Source organism: Pseudophryne corroboree, chromosome 7 (assembly GCF_028390025.1).
Source record: "Pseudophryne corroboree isolate aPseCor3 chromosome 7, aPseCor3.hap2, whole genome shotgun sequence".
NCBI classification, from domain to species: Eukaryota; Metazoa; Chordata; class Amphibia; order Anura; family Myobatrachidae; genus Pseudophryne; species Pseudophryne corroboree.
Genome location: NC_086450.1, coordinates 83,153,520 through 83,172,274, shown reverse-complemented (window position 1 = coordinate 83,172,274; position 18,755 = coordinate 83,153,520). Strand labels below are relative to the sequence as shown.

Here is an 18,755-nt window from a genome sequence, read left to right as displayed (position 1 = left end):
CCAGGTCATTACTGCGCACGCGCAGGGGCTGCAATGCGCCCGGACATTGCCGGGTAACGACAAAGGGAAAGAAGAAAGCGATTGCAGCGGTGATCGCTTGAAGATTGACTGGCGGTGGGCGTTCCTGGGCGGCAACACAGTGTCCGGAGCCGTTTTCAGGGAGTGGTAAGAAAAATGCAGGCGTGTTTGAAGAAGCGCAGGCGTGTCCAGGGCGGTTGTTTGACGTCAGAGCCAGGACCGAACAGGCTGAAAACGTCGCAGCTGGTAAATATGTCTAGCCCTACTTACAAACTGCACAAATTTATTCCGCATAGCAGGGCTGCACAAGCGAACGCACCCTTGCTATGGGGAAAAACCCACCCCCAATAGGCGGAGCATAGTTGATCGCACGGGCTGCAAAATGCAGCTTCATGTGATCAACTCGGAATGAAGGCCATAGTCAGTATCGTTCACTCATTATGTGCTTGCGATGCCGACCTAGCCCCTATCGCATAGTGAGAATCGGGCTTAGCCCGAATCTCACCGCGTGTATGCACCTATACACAATAAAACTCTTCTATATCACATATACATTATGCTGTTTATTTTGTATATTTATCTTGTTTTGCAGCTGTAAACTGCTGTTATATATTATACAATGTTTCACTATACAGTAAATATGATTTATTTATTTATTTATTTATTTTTCACATTGTGACTTAGATACAAGAACATATTCGGAGATGCGTGTGACCCATTTTACAGTCTAATTATCCTCCGCCTGATGTCATTGTCATTAGACAGAACGGAACTCACTACATGTTGCATGTCTAGGGGGCAATCTATTTGTATTACTAATTGGAGAGTTCAGGAGTTTTATGTATCCCAACAATTGATCTGTTTATAGGTCACATAACCAGTGTACTCGGTGTAGTTATTTTAGACATTCTTTAATCAAATAGTTACTAATATTAAAATTCTTTATGAGCTAGACCATGTAGAACAACTATATGAGCAAAATTAGGCAGCACACATATTGTAATGGTAAGCATTATTCCCTCACAGCACTGAGGTACTAGGGTTCGATTCCCACCGTGACCCTAATTGTGTGGAGTTTGTATATTCTCCCCGCGCTTGAGTGGGTTTCCTCTGGGTACTCCGGTTTCCTCCAACAATCCCGAGATATATATATATATATATATATATATATAATTGTAGCAAGTGTGGCCGGCACTCCAACGGCAAAAGATAAGTACCTGGGTGCCCTCCCGTGGCACTACAAGACCCAGCAAACAGCAACATGTGATGGGCGGCACTCCAAGATTTTGAAAGAAACGGACAGCTCACCAAGCCTTGTAGATCAACGTTTCAGGTGCTCTTTATTGGCACCTTTCGTCAGGAAGATGGTAGGAGGCTTACTAGCCTGATTCCATGTTAAAGTATCACTCTGAACTCTGAGAGGATTACAATGTCTCTGATTGTCAACTAATTGTGGTGCGAGCAATTTATGAATTTGGTCTCGATCCATCAAGAGAGTCAGGGTCTATTTCTTTTATACCTAAGATCGGTCTTCAATTAGACCACATTTTGACTATTTGCTGTATCCCACTTTAACATGGAATCAGGCTAGTAAGCCTCCTACCATAGTAAGCCACCTACCATTTTAACTTGGTTTTATATTTATACTTACCTGTACACACAGTGATGTAAATGCTCCCCATGGATTCTTATAAATTATTTGGCATATGAATTTATACCCCTGAGGAAGTCCCAGAAGGGATGAAACGCGTTGGGTTTTTCAAGCATTTTTTCCATCTATGCCATTTGCTGAGAAAGAAAAGTTCACTCAAGCATTAACTCCATGCTACATGTTGATTAAGAACTGTTTTTACACCAATTAGATAAGATTTGGAACTTCATCTCTGTGATACTGTGTTGGTGTTATGTTTTTTTACATAATAAACATCAAAAATGATTTTTTAATAAAGTTGTTCTTTTATATATAGTATTTAATATGTTGAACAAAATCATCGACTAGCGCCCTCAGATCTGTTTACATTATATATATATATATATATATATATATGCATAAAAACAGAGATTAATACTGCGCCACATGTGATATAAAACAGATATGTGATAAAACAGGCTGCCCTAAATAATACTCCCCTAGTGCTAGTAAAGGGGCGTCAGCTTAGTCCCTCAATAAACCAGGGGTGGTGAACCCTGGGATAAAATTATGTGAGATACGGGGGGAGAGGGATATATAGCGACCGCTGTATCAATAAATATTTTCAGGCGCCCACAGTGATAAAATCTAATTTAATATTGAACACAAAGATGCATAAAAACATACATAACAAATGGGACAACAATAAATACACAGCTGGACTAAAAGCACTAAATGAGTTAAGAACTACAATAAAAATATTTAAAAGCAAATTTTCCTTATCTTTGGAGTGAGGTAGGTACAGGTCACCCAACGCGTTTCGTCTGATGAGACTTCTTCAAGGGGTAGGGACAGAATGAGAATGGCACGGCTATTTTTAGCCATATTGTTAAGTTGGAGGGGTGTGACATCATAGGAGGTCATATGACCTAATTAAATGTAAATCACTTAGAGAGCATTAACATCATAGTCAGAACACTGCCAGGTTACCAGGGACTAGAAGCACATAGCAACAGAGAGAAGTGAAAAGGCTACAAGTCATATAATAACTGTAACAGAGTGTAAAAGGCGATTTTCGATGACTTCCGCCACACTTCCGGGTGCGGCGGACGCGACACGTCACTTCCGCCCCACTTCCGGGATCCATTGCGCATGCGCCCGCAGCGTTTTTCTCCATTCTAGACGGCACAGGATATTCATGCAGGGGATGTGCAATCTGTCATTAGGCGGTGGCCATGTTTGAAGGGATTAAGTCAGTATCTTCTATGCAACGGCGGCCATATTTCCGGAGTCCATAACAGTCAATTTACAAGTACTCCAGGCATCCACATAGAAGAGAACGAATAAATCAATGTATCAGCAGCATGTCTTTAATCATTAACCTCTCAATATCTTAATTAGAGTATATAGCCAGTAGAATATCTGACCATTGGTGGGTAATGTAGATAGTAATAAACAGCATGGTATATGATACATGAACTATGTATATAAATATAATACAGTATAATATCGAACCTTTCGGTATTTCATAGAAGTGGGATATGCATGGGTAAACGGATCTCTAACTGATAAATATTAATTAGGATATTCAAGTGAATGAACATGCGGAAAAGACGGTGCGCGAATGTGAGACCGTTCGTATTGTTAATATTAGTGCATATTATAAAAAAAATAATAATAAAATAATAAATGATAAATAATAATGAGTGAATAATTTTAATTAATATAAATACTGATGCTAATTAATTGACGGCTCAGAGTGCATTACCTTCCATAGGCCTCTATTAGTATCCGTTCCATACAGTACCTGATCTTCCCAGGTGGTCCCCCTCACTGGTACTGATCAGGCCCACGCTGCTTGGCTTCCAAGATCGGATGTATTTGGGCATTTCCAGCGAGGTTTGACTGTACCGACGTTGTGCCTTAATATGTACTTGCTCCGCACCGTATTAATGATCTATTTCAATATATTCTTACTTGTGAAATATTGCGTGAGTGTGTATGCAGTGAATTAATGTTTCTGCAGTGAGACGAGTGGAGTGATGTGAGGTGTGGTGGGGAGGGGTGGGGGTAAGGGGAGGGGGGTAGGGAGGGGGGGGGGGGACGGTTGGGTGAGGGATGGAAGTGTAGGGGGGGGGAGGGGAAACAGGGGTTGTTGATTTTTTTTGATAGGGGTTAATGGGGACTAATCGGTGAGGTGAGAATATCGGGAGATCATTGCAGATGGGGATTATTGCACAGAGGAGAGAGACGAATAAGAAATCAATTACCATTTATTATAAAAAGGGGGCGATCTCGTAATTATCATTGAATCCTTTTGGTTGCAGTGTCTGAAGTTCGAATATCCAGAACATCTCTCGGCGTGAGAGTTTGTTGGCAAGATCTCCTCCTCTGTCTCCTAACTTTACCAGTTCGATGGATATAAAAGTCAGGGCTTCCGGGTTAGAATTATGTGCAGAAATAAAGTGTTTGGAGACCGCATGACTCTCCACCTTATTCTTGATATTTCTCACGTGCTCTTGTATCCTTAACTTCAAAGGTCTTTTCGTCTTTCCTATGTACTGTTTACCACATTCGCATTCCAGAAGGTATATGACCGATTGGGTGTTGCAGTTCATGTAATCTTTAATTTTGTGGTCCTTCTTCTTTTCACTGTCCGTAAATGTTTTTCTGTTAGGGTGTAGATATCTGCACACGTTGCACCATCCACATTTATAGGAACCTACACACTTGGGCCATGTGTGGTCATTTTCTTTACTTGCCTTCAGCATGCTAGGGGCTAGTAGATCCTTCAAGTTGCGTGATTTTTTGAAGACTATTTCGGGATGAGGAGGGAGGATTTCTTTAAGAATGGGGTCCATCAGCAATATTCTCCAATGATTCCTAAATGATTCTCGGATGTATTTCTCATGCTGGTTGAAGGTAGTTATAAATGCTGTGGAGTCTTTGGTTTTCTTTCTTGTTTTGTATTCCAATAACCTCGATCTTTCAACCTCATTGGTTCTGGTAATGGCTTTTTCCAATATGGTATCCGGGTATTCTTTCTTTTTGAATCTATCACGATACATCTCCATCTGTTCCTGGCAGTCCTCTGGTTTACTGCAGTTTCTTTTAATTCTGCTGAACTGGGATAATGGGATGTTGTTCTTCCAGCTCCTGAGATGACCACTCTTGTAATGAAGATAACTATTCGTATCAACAAGTTTTTGGTGGTAATTTTTCCATTTTCTCCTGTGAGAACCAGATCCAAGAATTCTATATGTGTCTTATTTGTATTGGATGTAAAAGTGAGATTCATCGGATTGGTGCTGATATGTTTAAAAAATTGGTTAAAATGTTCTAAATCTCCATCCCAGATTATTAAAATATCATCTATGTACCTTCGATAAAAAATGATATTCTTGTTAAAATCGTGGTGGTCATATATAAAAACTTTCTCCCAACAACCCATAAAAAGATTCGCGAAACTGGGCGCGAAAATTGTGCCCATCGCTGTGCCGCACCGTTGGAGATAAAATTGGTCTAAAAATTTAAAATAATTGTGGCGAAGAATAAAAAACATGATATCGCAAATAAAATCCTTGTGGTTACCTGTCAGTCCTGTGTCATTATCCAAAAATTCCTTGCAGGCTGCCACTCCCTTCGCATGTTCAATACATGTGTAAAGTGATTGAACATCTATAGTCACCCACATGTATGTGTCCTTCCACTCAATATCTTTTAGAAGGTTCAGTACTGACGTTGTATCTTTGAGGTATGAAGAGAGATCCTAGGATTTTAAAAAAACATCGGCGTATTCTGATAAATGAGAGGTGAGTGAGTCTATGCCCGCCACGATTGGTCTTCTGGGCGGGTTATCCAAGCTTTTGTGTATTTTTGGTAAAAAGTAGAAAATGGGGGTAGTGGGGTCTGGTCTCATTAAAAATTGGTACTCCTCTTTCGTAATGATCTCTGTTCTTAGTCCATGTAGTAGGAGTGTCCTCAATTCTTCAATAAAATCATCCTTCGGGTCTCCTGTTAGTTTGGAATATGATTGTTCGTCTGACAGTAATCTCTCTGCCTCCGCAATATATTTATCCCGATCCATAATGACCAGCCCCCCCCCCCCCCCCCTTTGTCAGCTTGTTTTATGATAATCCCTTTGTTTTTTTGTAGGTTTTTCAGGGCCTCAATCTCTCTGTTATTAATATTCTTCTCTTTCATCTTCTCTAGGTCCATGTCGCACAGGTCATTCTTTACCAGCTCATAAAACGTGCTAATATTGTTTCCTTTAGACTCCAACGGGTAATATTTCGAAGTTGGTTTCAAGCCTGACTTGGAACGGCTTTCGTAGTTAGCTATTATCGCATTTTCTTTCCTCAAAAAATGCCTCTTCAATGTTAATTTTCTGACAAATTTGTTAAGATCAATGAATGTTTTAAATTTATTTAAACCCGTTGTTGGTGCGAATGATAGTCCTTTGTCTAAAAGAGATATTTCGGGTTTGGTTAAAACATGTTGGGATAAGTTAAAAATGCCTTTTTCTCTTGGATTGACCGTTGTTATGTCACTTTTCTTTTGGATTCCCTCCCTCCTGCCTCCTCGGCATCCTCTTCTTCTGTAAACCTTCTTTTGAGGGGCGATGCATACCGTAGGTCCTCTTTCACTGGATATCTTATATTGTTTTTTGGCCTTGCACCCTGTCGTTGGGATAAAAAATCCTGGTCACTGTTGGAACCAAATCTCTGCAGGACCGTGAATCTATTTGATGTCTTTATACCACTGTTCGGAGTATCCCTGTTTTTACTCTGTGTAGTGTTATTTCTTGTAGTAACAGTTTTCCAATTTCCTCTGTCTTCTTTCTGGTTTAAATGTCCCATGGATTTGAATCAGCTCCATGTTTTCACTCTCCCTTGTTCATAATCATTCTTGTCCCTTAAGAATTTCTTTTCCTTCCCTTTAATTACCTCCTCCTCGATGCGTTCCAACTTCTTATTAAGCACTTTCTCGTTAATTCTGTAGTCCTCCTTGTCTTTGAAAGGTTCAAGCTCTTTCTCCTTTTTCTTAATCTCGGTCTCTATGGACGAGAGGGATTTTTTCTTTTCATCGACCAGGAGCTTCATTAAGTCTATAGAACAGGTGTGTAATATTTTGTCCCATTTTTCTATGAATGTCCCCTCTTGATCAGTGAATGTGGGTTGTTTTAGTAATCTTAGTCCCCTTGGAACCCTATCCATTGATATGTAGTGTTCCAAGCCCTTAACATCCCACCATGTCTTGACTTCTTTTGTTAGAAGCCTCTCTATTCCCCAGAATAGATAATCTAGATCGCATGGTTGGGTTGGTTCGTTTGCAGTCAGGCTTTCATTAAAGATTTTCTGACACCACACATTCCTTTTATTAGTATGGTCTAAATTTCTTAACATTCTGTCTGGATGTAATGCTCCACCAGGCCGCAATAAAAAAATATTACCAAAGGTATGCGTAAAAACAGAGATTAATACTGCGCCACATGTGATATAAAACAGATATGTGATAAAACAGGCTGCCCTAAATGATACTCCCCTAGTGCTAGTAAAGGGGCGTCAGCTTAGTCCCTCAATAAACCAGGGGTGGTGAACCCTGAGATAAAATTATGTGAGATACGGGGGGAGAGGGATATATAGCGACCGCTGTATCAATAAATATTTTCAGGCGCCCACAGTGATAAAATCTAATTTAATATTGAACACAAAGATGCATAAAAACATACATAAAAAATGGGACAACAATAAATACACAGCTGGACTAAAAGCACTAAATGAATTAAGAACTACAATAAAAATATTTAAAAGCAAATTTTCCTTATCTTTGGAGTGAGGTAGGTACAGGTCACCCAACGCGTTTCGTCTGATGAGACTTCTTCAAGGGGTAGGGACAGAATGAGAATGGCACGGCTATTTATAGCCATATTGTTAAGTGGGAGGGGTGTGACATCATAGGAGGTCATATGACCTAATTAAATGTAAATCACTTAGAGAGCATTAACATCATAGTCAGATCACTGCCAGGTTACCAGGGACTAGAAGCACATAGCAACAGAAAGAAGTGAAAAGGCTACAAGTCATATAATAGCTGTAACAGAGTGTAAAAGGCGATTTTCGATGACTTCCGCCACACTTCCGGGTGCGGCGGAAGCGACACGTCACTTCCGCCCCACTTCCGGGATCCATTGCGCATGCGCCCACGGCGTTTTTCTCCATTCTAGACGGCACAGGATATTCATGCAGGGGATGTGCAATCTGTCATTAGGCGGTGGCCATGTTTGAAGGGATTAAGTCAGTATCTTCTATGCAACGGTGGCCATATTTCCGGAGTCCATAACAGTCAATTTACAAGTACTCCAGGCATCCACATAGAAGAGAACGAATAAATCAATGTATCAGCAGCATGTCATTAATCATTAACCTCTCAATATCTTAATTAGAGTATATAGCCAGTAGAATATCTGAACATTGGTGGGTAATGTAGATAGTAATAAACAGCATGGTATATGATACATGAACTATGTATATAAATATAATACAGTATAATATCGAACCTTTCGGTATTTCATAGAAGTGGGATATGCATGGGTAATCGGGACATTTAAACCAGAAAGAAGACAGAGGAAATTGGAAAACTGTTACTACAAGAAATAACACTACACAGAGTAAAAACAGGGATACTCCGAACAGTGGTATAAAGACATCAAATAGATTCACGGCCCTGCAGAGATTTGGTTCCAACAGTGACCAGGATTTTTTATCCCAACGACAGGGTGCAAGGCCAAAAAACAATATAAGATATCCAGTGAAAGAGGACATACGGTAAGCATCGCCCCTCAAAAGAAGGTTTACAGAAGAAGAGGATGCCGAGGAGGCAGGAGGGAGGGAATCCAAAAGAAAAGTGACATAACAACGGTCAATCCAAGAGAAAAAGGCATTTTTAACTTATCCCAACATGTTTTAACCAAACCCGAAATATCTCTTTTAGACAAAGGACTATCATTCGCACCAACAACGGGTTTAAATAAATTTGAAACATTCATTGATCTTAACAAATTTGTCAGAAAATTAATATTGAAGAGGCATTTTTTGAAGAAAGAAAATGCGATAATAGCTAACTACGAAAGCCGTTCCAAGTCAGGCTTGAAACCAACTTCGAAATATTACCCGTTGGAGTCTAAAGGAAACAATATTAGCACGTTTTATGAGCTGGTAAAGAATGACCTGTGCGACATGGACCTAGAGAAGATGAAAGAGAAGAATATTAATAACAGAGAGAGTGAGGCCCTGAAAAACCTACAAAAAAACAAAGGGATTATCATAAAACAAGCTGACAAAGGGGGGGGGGGCTGGTCATTATGGATCGGGATAAATATATTGCGGAGGCAGAGAGATTACTATCAGACGAACAATCATATTCCAAACTAACAGGAGACCCGAAGGATGATTTTATTGAAGAATTGAGGACACTCCTACTACATGGACTAAGAACAGAGATCATTACGAAAGAGGAGTACCAATTTTTAATGAGACCAGACCCCACTACCCCCATTTTCTACTTTTTACCAAAAATACACAAAAGCTTGGATAACCCGCCCGGAAGACCAATCGTGGTGGGCATAGACTCACTCACCTCTCATTTATCAGAATACGCCGATGTTTTTTTAAAATCCTATGTGAAGGATCTCTCTTCATACCTCAAAGATACAACGTCAGTACTGAACCTTCTAAAAGATATTGAGTGGAAGGACACATACATGTGGGTGACTATAGATGTTCAATCACTTTACACATGTATTGAACATGCGAAGGGAGTGGCAGCCTGCAAGGAATTTTTGGATAATGACACAGGACTGACAGGTAACCACAAGGATTTTATTTGCGATATCATGTTTTTTATTCTTCGCCACAATTATTTTAAATTTTTAGACCAATTTTATCTCCAACGGTGCGGCACAGCGATGGGCACAATTTTCGCGCCCAGTTTCGCGAATCTTTTTATGGGTTGTTGGGAGAAAGTTTTTATATATGACCACCACGATTTTAACAAGAATATCATTTTTTATCGAAGGTACATAGATGATATTTTAATAATCTGGGATGGAAATTTAGAACATTTTAACCAATTTTTTAAACATATCAGCACCAATCCGATGAATCTCACTTTTACATCCAATACAAATAAGACACATATAGAATTCTTGGATCTGGTTCTCACAGGAGAAAATGGAAAAATTACCACCAAAAACTTGTTGATACGAATAGTTATCTTCATTACAAGAGTGGTCATCTCAGGAGCTGGAAGAACAACATCCCATTATCCCAGTTCAGCAGAATTAAAAGAAACTGCAGTAAACCAGAGGACTGCCAGGAACAGATGGAGATGTATCGTGATAGATTCAAAAAGAAAGAATACCCGGATACCATATTGGAAAAAGCCATTACCAGAACCAATGAGGTTGAAAGATCGAGGTTATTGGAATACAAAACAAGAAAGAAAACCAAAGACTCCACAGCATTTATAACTACCTTCAACCAGCATGAGAAATACATCCAAGAATCATTTAGGAATCATTGGAGAATATTGCTGATGGACCCCATTCTTAAAGAAATCCTCCCTCCTCATCCCGAAATAGTCTTCAAAAAATCACGCAACTTGAAGGATCTACTAGCCCCTAGCATGCTGAAGGCAAGTAAAGAAAATGACCACACATGGCCCAAGTGTGTAGGTTCCTATAAATGTGGATGGTGCAACGTGTGCAGATATCTACACCCTAACAGAAAAACATTTACGGACAGTGAAAAGAAGAAGGACCACAAAATTAAAGATTACATGAACTGCAACACCCAATCGGTCATATACCTTCTGGAATGCGAATGTGGTAAACAGTACATAGGAAAGACGAAAAGACCTTTGAAGTTAAGGATACAAGAGCACGTGAGAAATATCAAGAATAAAATGGAGAGTCATGCGGTCTCCAAACACTTTATTTCTGCACATAATTCTAACCCGGAAGCCCTGACTTTTATATCCATCAAACTGGTAAAGTTAGGAGACAGAGGAGGAGATCTTGCCAACAAACTCTCACGCCGAGAGATGTTCTGGATATTCGAACTTCAGACACTGTAACCAAAAGGATTCAATGATAATTACGAGATCGCCCCTTTTTATAATAAACGGTAATTGATTTCTTTTTTGTCTCTCTCCCCCACCCCACCCCTCCCCCCACCCCTCCTCACCACACCTCACATCACTCCACTCGTCTCACTGCAGAAACATTAATTCACTGCATACACACTCACGCAATATTTCACAAGTAAGAATATATTGAAATAGATCATTAATACGGTGCGGAGCAAGTACATATTAAGGCACAACGTCGGTACAGTCAAACCTCGCTGGAAATGCCCAAATACATCCGATCTTGGAAGCCAAGCAGCGTGGGCCTGATCAGTACCAGTGAGGGGGACCACCTGGGAAGATCAGGTACTGTATGGAACGGATACTAATAGAGGCCTATGGAAGGTAATGCACTCTGAGCCGTCAATTAATTAGCATCAGTATTTATATTAATTAAAATTATTCACTCTTTATTATTTATCATTTATTATTATTATTTTTTTTTTTATAATATGCACTAATATTAACAATACGAACGGTCTCACATTCGCGCACCGTCTTTTCCGCATGTTCATTCACTTGAATATCCTAATTAATATTTATCAGTTAGAGATCCGATTACCCATGCATATCCCACTTCTATGAAATACCGAAAGGTTCGATATTATACTGTATTATATTTATATACATAGTTCATGTATCATATACCATGCTGTTTATTACTATCTACATTACCCACCAATGGTCAGATATTCTACTGGCTATATACTCTAATTAAGATATTATTATTATTATTATTATTATTATTATTATTATTATTATTATTATCCTTTATTTATGTGGCGCCACAAGGGTTCCGCAGCGCCCAATTACAGAGTACAAATGCACATAAAAAATAGGAAAACAGTGACTTACAGTTGAATACAATATAGGACAAGTACAGGGCAACTAAGCATAACTACACCAGTAAACATAGAGATAAGTTCCAGGTGGTCAAAAAACTGTGGGATCTGGGCAGTTGAGGATTATTAAAGTAAGAAAAGTATAAGCACATGAGGGAAGAGGGCCCTACTCGTGAGAGCTTACATTCTAAGGGGAGGGGTAGACAGACAGGGATGACACAGATGGGGTACATAGAGAGTGTGGAACAGAGGGTTATGTTGAGATTTGGCTAGGTTTGGTAAAGAAATGGGTCTTAAGAGCCCGTTTGAAGTTTTGTAGAGAGGTGGAGAGTCTGAGGGGGAGAGGTAAAGAATTCCAGAGAAAGGGAGCAGCACGTGAAAAATCTTGGAGATAGGAGTGGGAGGAAGTAATCAGAAGACAGGAGAGTCGGCGTGCATTAGCAGAGCGAAGAGGACGGGTGGGAGAGTAAAGGGAGATAAGGTCAGAGATGTAGATGGGAGAGGAGTGGGTGAGGGTTTTGTAAGTGAGTGTGAGAAGTTTGAATTGGATTCTGAAAGGGAAGGGAAGCCAGTGGAGGGCCTGTAGGAGAGGGGAGGTAGACGTAGTGCGTTTGGTGAGGAAGATGAGCCGGGCAGCAGCATTGAGGATAGATTGGAGTGGAGAGAGGTAATTGTCAGGGAGGCCAGTTAAGAGGAGATTACAGTAGTCCAGTCTGGAAATAATCAGTGAGTGAATAATGATCTTAGTGGCATCCTGGGTGAGAAAAGGTCTGATTCTAGAAATGTTTTTGAGATGAAAATGACAGGTTTGTGAGAGGTGCTGAATGTGCGGTTTGAAGGAGAGGGAGGAGTCAAGGTTTACGCCAAGACAGCGTACTTGGGGGCTAGGGGAGATAGTCGTGCCATCAATGGATAATGAGATTGTGGGAGGTGAGGCTGTGCGGGAGGGTGGGAAGATGATCAGCTCAGTCTTAGACATGTTGAGTTTAAGAAAGCGCTGAGACATCCAGGAAGAGATAGCAGAAAGACAGTTTGAGGTACGAGTGAGGAGAGCCGTGGAGAGATCAGGGGAGGAGAGGTAGATTTGAGTGTCATCAGCATAGAGGTGGTATTGGAAGTTAAAAGAACTAATGAGTTCACCTAAAGAGGACGTATAGAGAGAGAAAAGGAGAGGACCAAGAACAGAGCCTTGGGGGACACCAACAGTTAGTGGAAGTGGGGGGGAGGTAGCATCATGAGAGGAGACAGAGAAGGAACGATCAGAGAGGTAGGAGGACAGCCAGCAGAGGGCAGTATCACGCAGACCAAGAGAGTGAAGGATTTGCAGAAGGAGAGGGTGGTCCACAGTGTCAAAAGCAGCAGAGAGGTCAAGAAGAATAAGCAGAGAGTAGTGGCCCTTAGATTTGGCTGCATGGAGGTCATTGCAGACTTTTGTGAGGGCAGTTTCAGTGGAGTGGAGAGAACGGAAACCAGACTGGAATGGGTCAAGCAGTAAGTGAGAGGAAAGAAAGGCAGTGAGGCGATTATAGACAATACGCTCAAGAAGTTTGGAGGCAAAGGGGAGGAGAGAGATGGGTCGATAGTTGGAGAGAGTGTTAGGATCAAGGGTAGGTTTTTTAAGAATAGGGGAGACAAGAGCATGCTTGAAGGCAGAGGGGACAGTGCCTGATGAAAGGGAGAGATTGAGAAGGTGGGCAAGATGGGAACAGGCATAAGGGGAGAGGTAACGGAGGAGGTGGGAGGGGATAGGGTCGAGCGGGGAGGTTGTGGGGGGGGAGGAACGGATGAGGGCCATGACTTCCTCGCCAGATACATGGGAGAAAGATGACAGAGTTGGTAAGAGGGAAGGGGAGGGGTGGCACGGGATGGGTGGTGGCTGGTTGCTGGTCTGGTGGGAAGTGATATCCTGACGTATGTGTCACGATCCGGGTATCTGGACGCCATTTCTTACCCATCAGATGCCTCCTAAGGCTGGCTCAGCGCTCCAGGACCGGATCCCATCTGTTATCCTAATGTTCACATTCCTGCATCCTCTCCTGTCTCTCTGAGACGCTGTCACAGTAACGCCTTATTACATCTGGCATGGCGTCTCCCGCGGCCTCCGCCGCCGTCCCTGAGCTTCTGCATGCAGAGTGTCAGAGTGGCGATTACGTCAGCCGCGGCCTCCGCTGTGTCCGCGTGGTTGGATGTGCACTTGTCAGCCTGGCGTCTCCTGTCTCCAGTGGCCGGCGCCGCCATTACTGTTTTCATTACCACATGGATTACAAACCAAACTTCCCTCCAAGTGTCTGCATGGGCGCAGCCATCTTGGATTCTGTCAGCTGATCATTTCCTCCAATCTGTTGTCAGTATTGTTAATCTGCATAATTGCCTAGCCAATCCCTTCCTTGCTGCAGGTATAAATACACTGTGCCTGAGCAAGGAAGGCGTCAGTGCTTTGGTTGTCAAACCTAGTTCCTGTTTGTCTCTCTCCTGTGATTGTCTTCCAGGTTCCAGCTCCTGTCTCAAGACTTCCACCATAGAGACCCGCACCAGCATTCCACCTGCGGTGTAGCCTGACTCTCCAATCCATTGTGGATTCATCTGTTTCCAGCTACAACATTACCTGCTTCCAGCTCAGCTTCCAGCAGAGTACAGCTTCCCTTAAAGGGCCGGTGTCCTTTCTACACTTTACCACTCTCCACCGGTATTATTATTTCTCCGCTCTCAAGTTCTACATTTCAGTTCATATTTCATCGCTCCCAAGTTCATTTATTATTTAACTGGTTCCAGCCAGTATCCACTCCGTGCTAACAACAGTCTGGTTCCAGCCAGTATCCACAGCAGCTGTTTTACCTTCAGCAACCCAGCTTTTCCTGGAACACCAGCTGACACAATCCTGGGTTATCTCCATTGCTACAGTCGGGCCTAGTAAGGACTTTCCATCTAGAAGATCATAAGAACTATCTCACACTACCAGTGCCCTGTGGCTCCCGCCATCCTGTAGTACCCAGGAACTGTATTTATTATTTGCTGACTTTTACGTTTTCTTTTACTGCTGCTGTGTTGCGGAGTTGTCATAATAAACATCATTGACTTTTATCTAAGTTGTCGTGGTCACGCCTTCGGGCAGTTATTATTCATGTTACTTACATGTCCAGGGGTCTGATACAACCTCCCAGGTTCCGGTACATCTCAGCCCCTACAACTGAGGCTGCCTCCCGTCAGCTCAGGCCCTCAGTTGTGACAGTAAGCACTGACCTAATGAATCCAGCCGGAGACCAGGATCAAGCGGCCAGGCCGATGCAAGAACTGGCAGCCCGACTAGAACATCAGGAGGCTGCACAGGGCCACATCATCCGCTGTCTCCAGGATCTCTCTACTCGGCTGGATGGGATTCAGACAACTCTCCGTGGATCAGGCGCATCTGGTGCGTCAACCACAGTGACTCCAGCTATAACCCCACCCACCTTACCCATTTCTGCTCCACGTCTTCATCTTCCAACGCCAGCAAAATTTGACGGATCTCCAAGATTCTGCAGGGGATTTCTCAACCAGTGTGAGATTCAGTTTGAGCTACAACCTGGCAATTTTCCCAGTGACCGTACAAAAATTGCCTACATCATCTCTCTTCTCAGTGGCTCCGCCCTTGACTGGGCATCACCGTTATGGGAGAGGTCCGACACCCTGCTATCTTCTTACACTGCATTCGTGTCAACATTCAGGCGCATCTTCGACGAGCCAGGCCGGGTAACCTCAGCTTCATCCGAGATTCTCCGTTTACGCCAGGGGTCACGTACTGTAGGACAATATCTGATACAGTTCCAGATCCTGGCATCCGAACTGGCATGGAACGACGAGGCCCTGTATGCTGCATTCTGGCATGGCTTATCTGAGCTTATTAAAGATGAGTTAGCTACCAGAGACTTACCTTCTAAGTTAGATGAGCTAATCTCACTCTGCACGAAAGTTGATTTACGTTTCAGAGAGAGAGCAACTGAGCGTGGAAGATCATCTGCTCCAAAATCTTCTGCTCCTCCTCCTCGTCAACTGTCACCATCTAAAGATGAGCCCATGCAAATTGGCCGTTCCCGTTTAACTCCTGCTGAGCGCCGAAGACGTCTCTCTGAGTCTCTTTGTCTTTACTGTGCAGCTCCGTCTCACACCATCAATGCCTGTCCCGAACGTCCGGGAAAACTCCAAACCCTAGCTCGCCCAGGAGAGGGCCGGCTAGGAGTAATGATCTCCTCTCCATCTCCTCATGATTGTAATCTCCCAGTCTCGCTTCAAGTTGCTCAACGTTATCGGAACGTCATTGCTCTCCTTGATTCCGGAGCAGCTGGGAACTTTATTACTGAAGCCTATGTTAAACGGTGGTTCCTACCCACCGAGAGACTTCCTTCCTCCTTTTCCTTAACTGCCGTGGATGGCAGTAAAATTTTTGATACTGTTATTGCTCTAAGGACTCTACCAGTTCGTCTGAGAGTGGGAGTTCTTCATTCCGAACTTATTTCACTTTTAGTGATTCCAAGAGCCACACATCCTGTGGTCCTGGGCCTTCCATGGCTCCGTCTTCACAATCCTACAATTGATTGGACGACTACGCAAATCCTGGCATGGGGTTCCTCCTGTGCAGAGACATGTTTGTTTAAAGTATTGCCTGTCTGTTCTTCCTCCCCCAGGTCGTCTGATGTTCCACCTCCTCCATATCAAGATTTCACGGATGTGTTCAGTAAAGCTTCTGCTGATATCCTTCCTCCTCATAGAGAATGGGACTGCCCGATTGATCTCGTTCCAGGGAAGGTTCCACCTCGAGGCCGAACTTATCCGTTGTCTCTGCCTGAGACGCATTCTATGGAGGAATACATTAAAGAGAACCTAGCAAAGGGGTTCATTCGACCTTCTTCTTCCCCAGCCGGCGCAGGCTTCTTTTTTGTAAAAAAGAAAGATGGTGGTCTGCGGCCGTGCATCGACTACAGAGGTTTGAACGACATTACCATCAAGAACCGTTATCCTTTACCCCTGATTACTGAGCTCTTTGACAGAGTTAGCGGAGCTACCATCTTTACAAAGCTGGACTTGCGAGGTGCATACAATCTCATCCGGATCCGTGAGGGTGACGAGTGGAAGACCGCCTTTAACACCCGTGACGGACATTATGAGTACCTCGTCATGCCCTTCGGATTGAGCAATGCTCCAGCTGTCTTCCAGCATTTTGTCAATGAGATTTTCAGAGACATTCTATACCGTCATGTCGTGGTCTATCTAGACGATATCCTCATTTTTGCCAACGATTTAGAGGAACATCGTTTTTGGGTTAAAGAGGTTCTGTCCCGTCTCTGTGTCAATCATCTCTATTGCAAATTAGAAAAATGCGTCTTTGAAGTCAAGTCCATTCCGTTTCTAGGGTACATTGTGTCCGGTTCCGGACTAGAGATGGATCCTGAGAAACTACAAGCAATTCAGAATTGGCCGGTACCCTTAACCCTCAAAGGGGTCCAGAGGTTCTTAGGGTTCGCCAATTATTACCGAAAGTTTATACGAGACTTTTCCACCATTGTGGCGCCTATTACTGCTTTCACCAAGAAGGGTGCTAACCCGTCCAAGTGGTCTGAAGAAGCCATGCAAGCTTTTCATCTTTTAAAACAGAGGTTCATCTCTGCGCCTGTCCTGAAACAGCCTGACATCGACTCTCCTTTCATCCTAGAGGTGGATTCCTCCTCCGTTGGAGTAGGAGCGGTGTTATCTCAGAGGGCTAAAGATGGCCATTTACATCCTTGCAGTTTCTTCTCCCGGAAGTTCTCCCCAGCTGAGCGCAACTATGCCATTGGCGACCAGGAGTTGCTAGCCATCAAGCTCGCTCTAGAAGAGTGGAGGTATCTGTTGGAGGGAGCTTCTCATTTAATCACCATACTTACAGACCACAAGAACCTTTTATACCTGAAGGGCGCACAATGTCTCAACCCTCGTCAGGCCAGATGGGCACTTTTCTTTTCCAGGTTCGACTTTAAACTCCAGTTCTGTCCGGGCTCTCAGAATCGCAAGGCCGATGCCCTTTCCCGCTCATGGGAGCAAGAAAATGAGTCAGAGTCTTCAGACAAGCATCCTATTATAAATCCGTTGGCATTCTCCACGGTAGGGATGGACTCTACGCCCCCATCAGGGAAAAGTTTTGTGAAGCCGATGCTAAGGAAGAAGCTCATGCATTGGGCCCATGCTTCCCGTTTTGCCGGACATACAGGTATCCAAAAAACCCTGGAGTTTATCTCTAGGTCCTATTGGTGGCCAACTCTGAAAAAGGACGTCTTGGAGTTTATTGCATCTTGCCCAAAGTGTGCCCAACATAAAGTATCCCGCCAGTCGCCTGCGGGGCAACTGGTTCCACTATCCGTTCCCCGTCGACCATGGACCCACTTGTCGATGGATTTCATTACAGACTTACCCATGTGCAACAAGTTCAATACCATCTGGGTGGTAGTTGACCGGTTCACCAAGATGGCACACTTCATTCCTCTCACCGGTCTTCCGTCAGCTTCCAAGTTGGCTCAAGTATTCATACAAGAGATCTTCCGACTCCACGGTCTTGCTGAAGAAATTATCTCAGATCGAGGAGTTCAATTCACAGCCAAATTCTGGCGAAGTTTATGTCAAGTCCTCCAAGTCAAGCTAAAGTTTTCCACGGCTTACCATCCTCAGACCAATGGTCAAACCGAGAGGGTGAATCAGGACTTGGAGGCCTTCCTCCGCATCTATGTGTCCTCCTCTCAAGATGACTGGGTTCAATTACTTCCCTGGGCCGAGTTCTGTCATAACAACCAGTATCATTCTTCATCTGCTTCAACACCATTCTTCACTAACTTCGGATTCCACCCTAAAGTTCCTGAGTTCCAACCGCTTCCAGCAACTTCTGTTCCCGCAGTGGATATCACCTTGCATCAGTTTGCCAATATCTGGAAGAGCGTACGATCAGCTCTGCTCAAGGCATCGTTCAGGTACAAGAAGTTTGCGGATAAGAAGCGTCGAGCAGTTCCTGCTCTCAAGGTGGGTGATCGGGTATGGTTATCCATGAAGAATTTGAGGTTAAGAGTTCCCAGTATGAA

At 43.1% G+C, this 18,755-nt stretch overlaps 2 pseudogenes; one reads left to right on the top strand and one right to left on the bottom strand.

Annotated features, from left to right (window-relative positions):
- Positions 1–3,443: 3,443 nt before the first annotated feature.
- On the bottom strand, positions 3,444–3,561 carry LOC134946128 (5S ribosomal RNA; annotated as a pseudogene).
- Positions 3,562–11,034: 7,473 nt separating this feature from the next.
- On the top strand, positions 11,035–11,152 carry LOC134946127 (5S ribosomal RNA; annotated as a pseudogene).
- Positions 11,153–18,755: the final 7,603 nt, after the last annotated feature.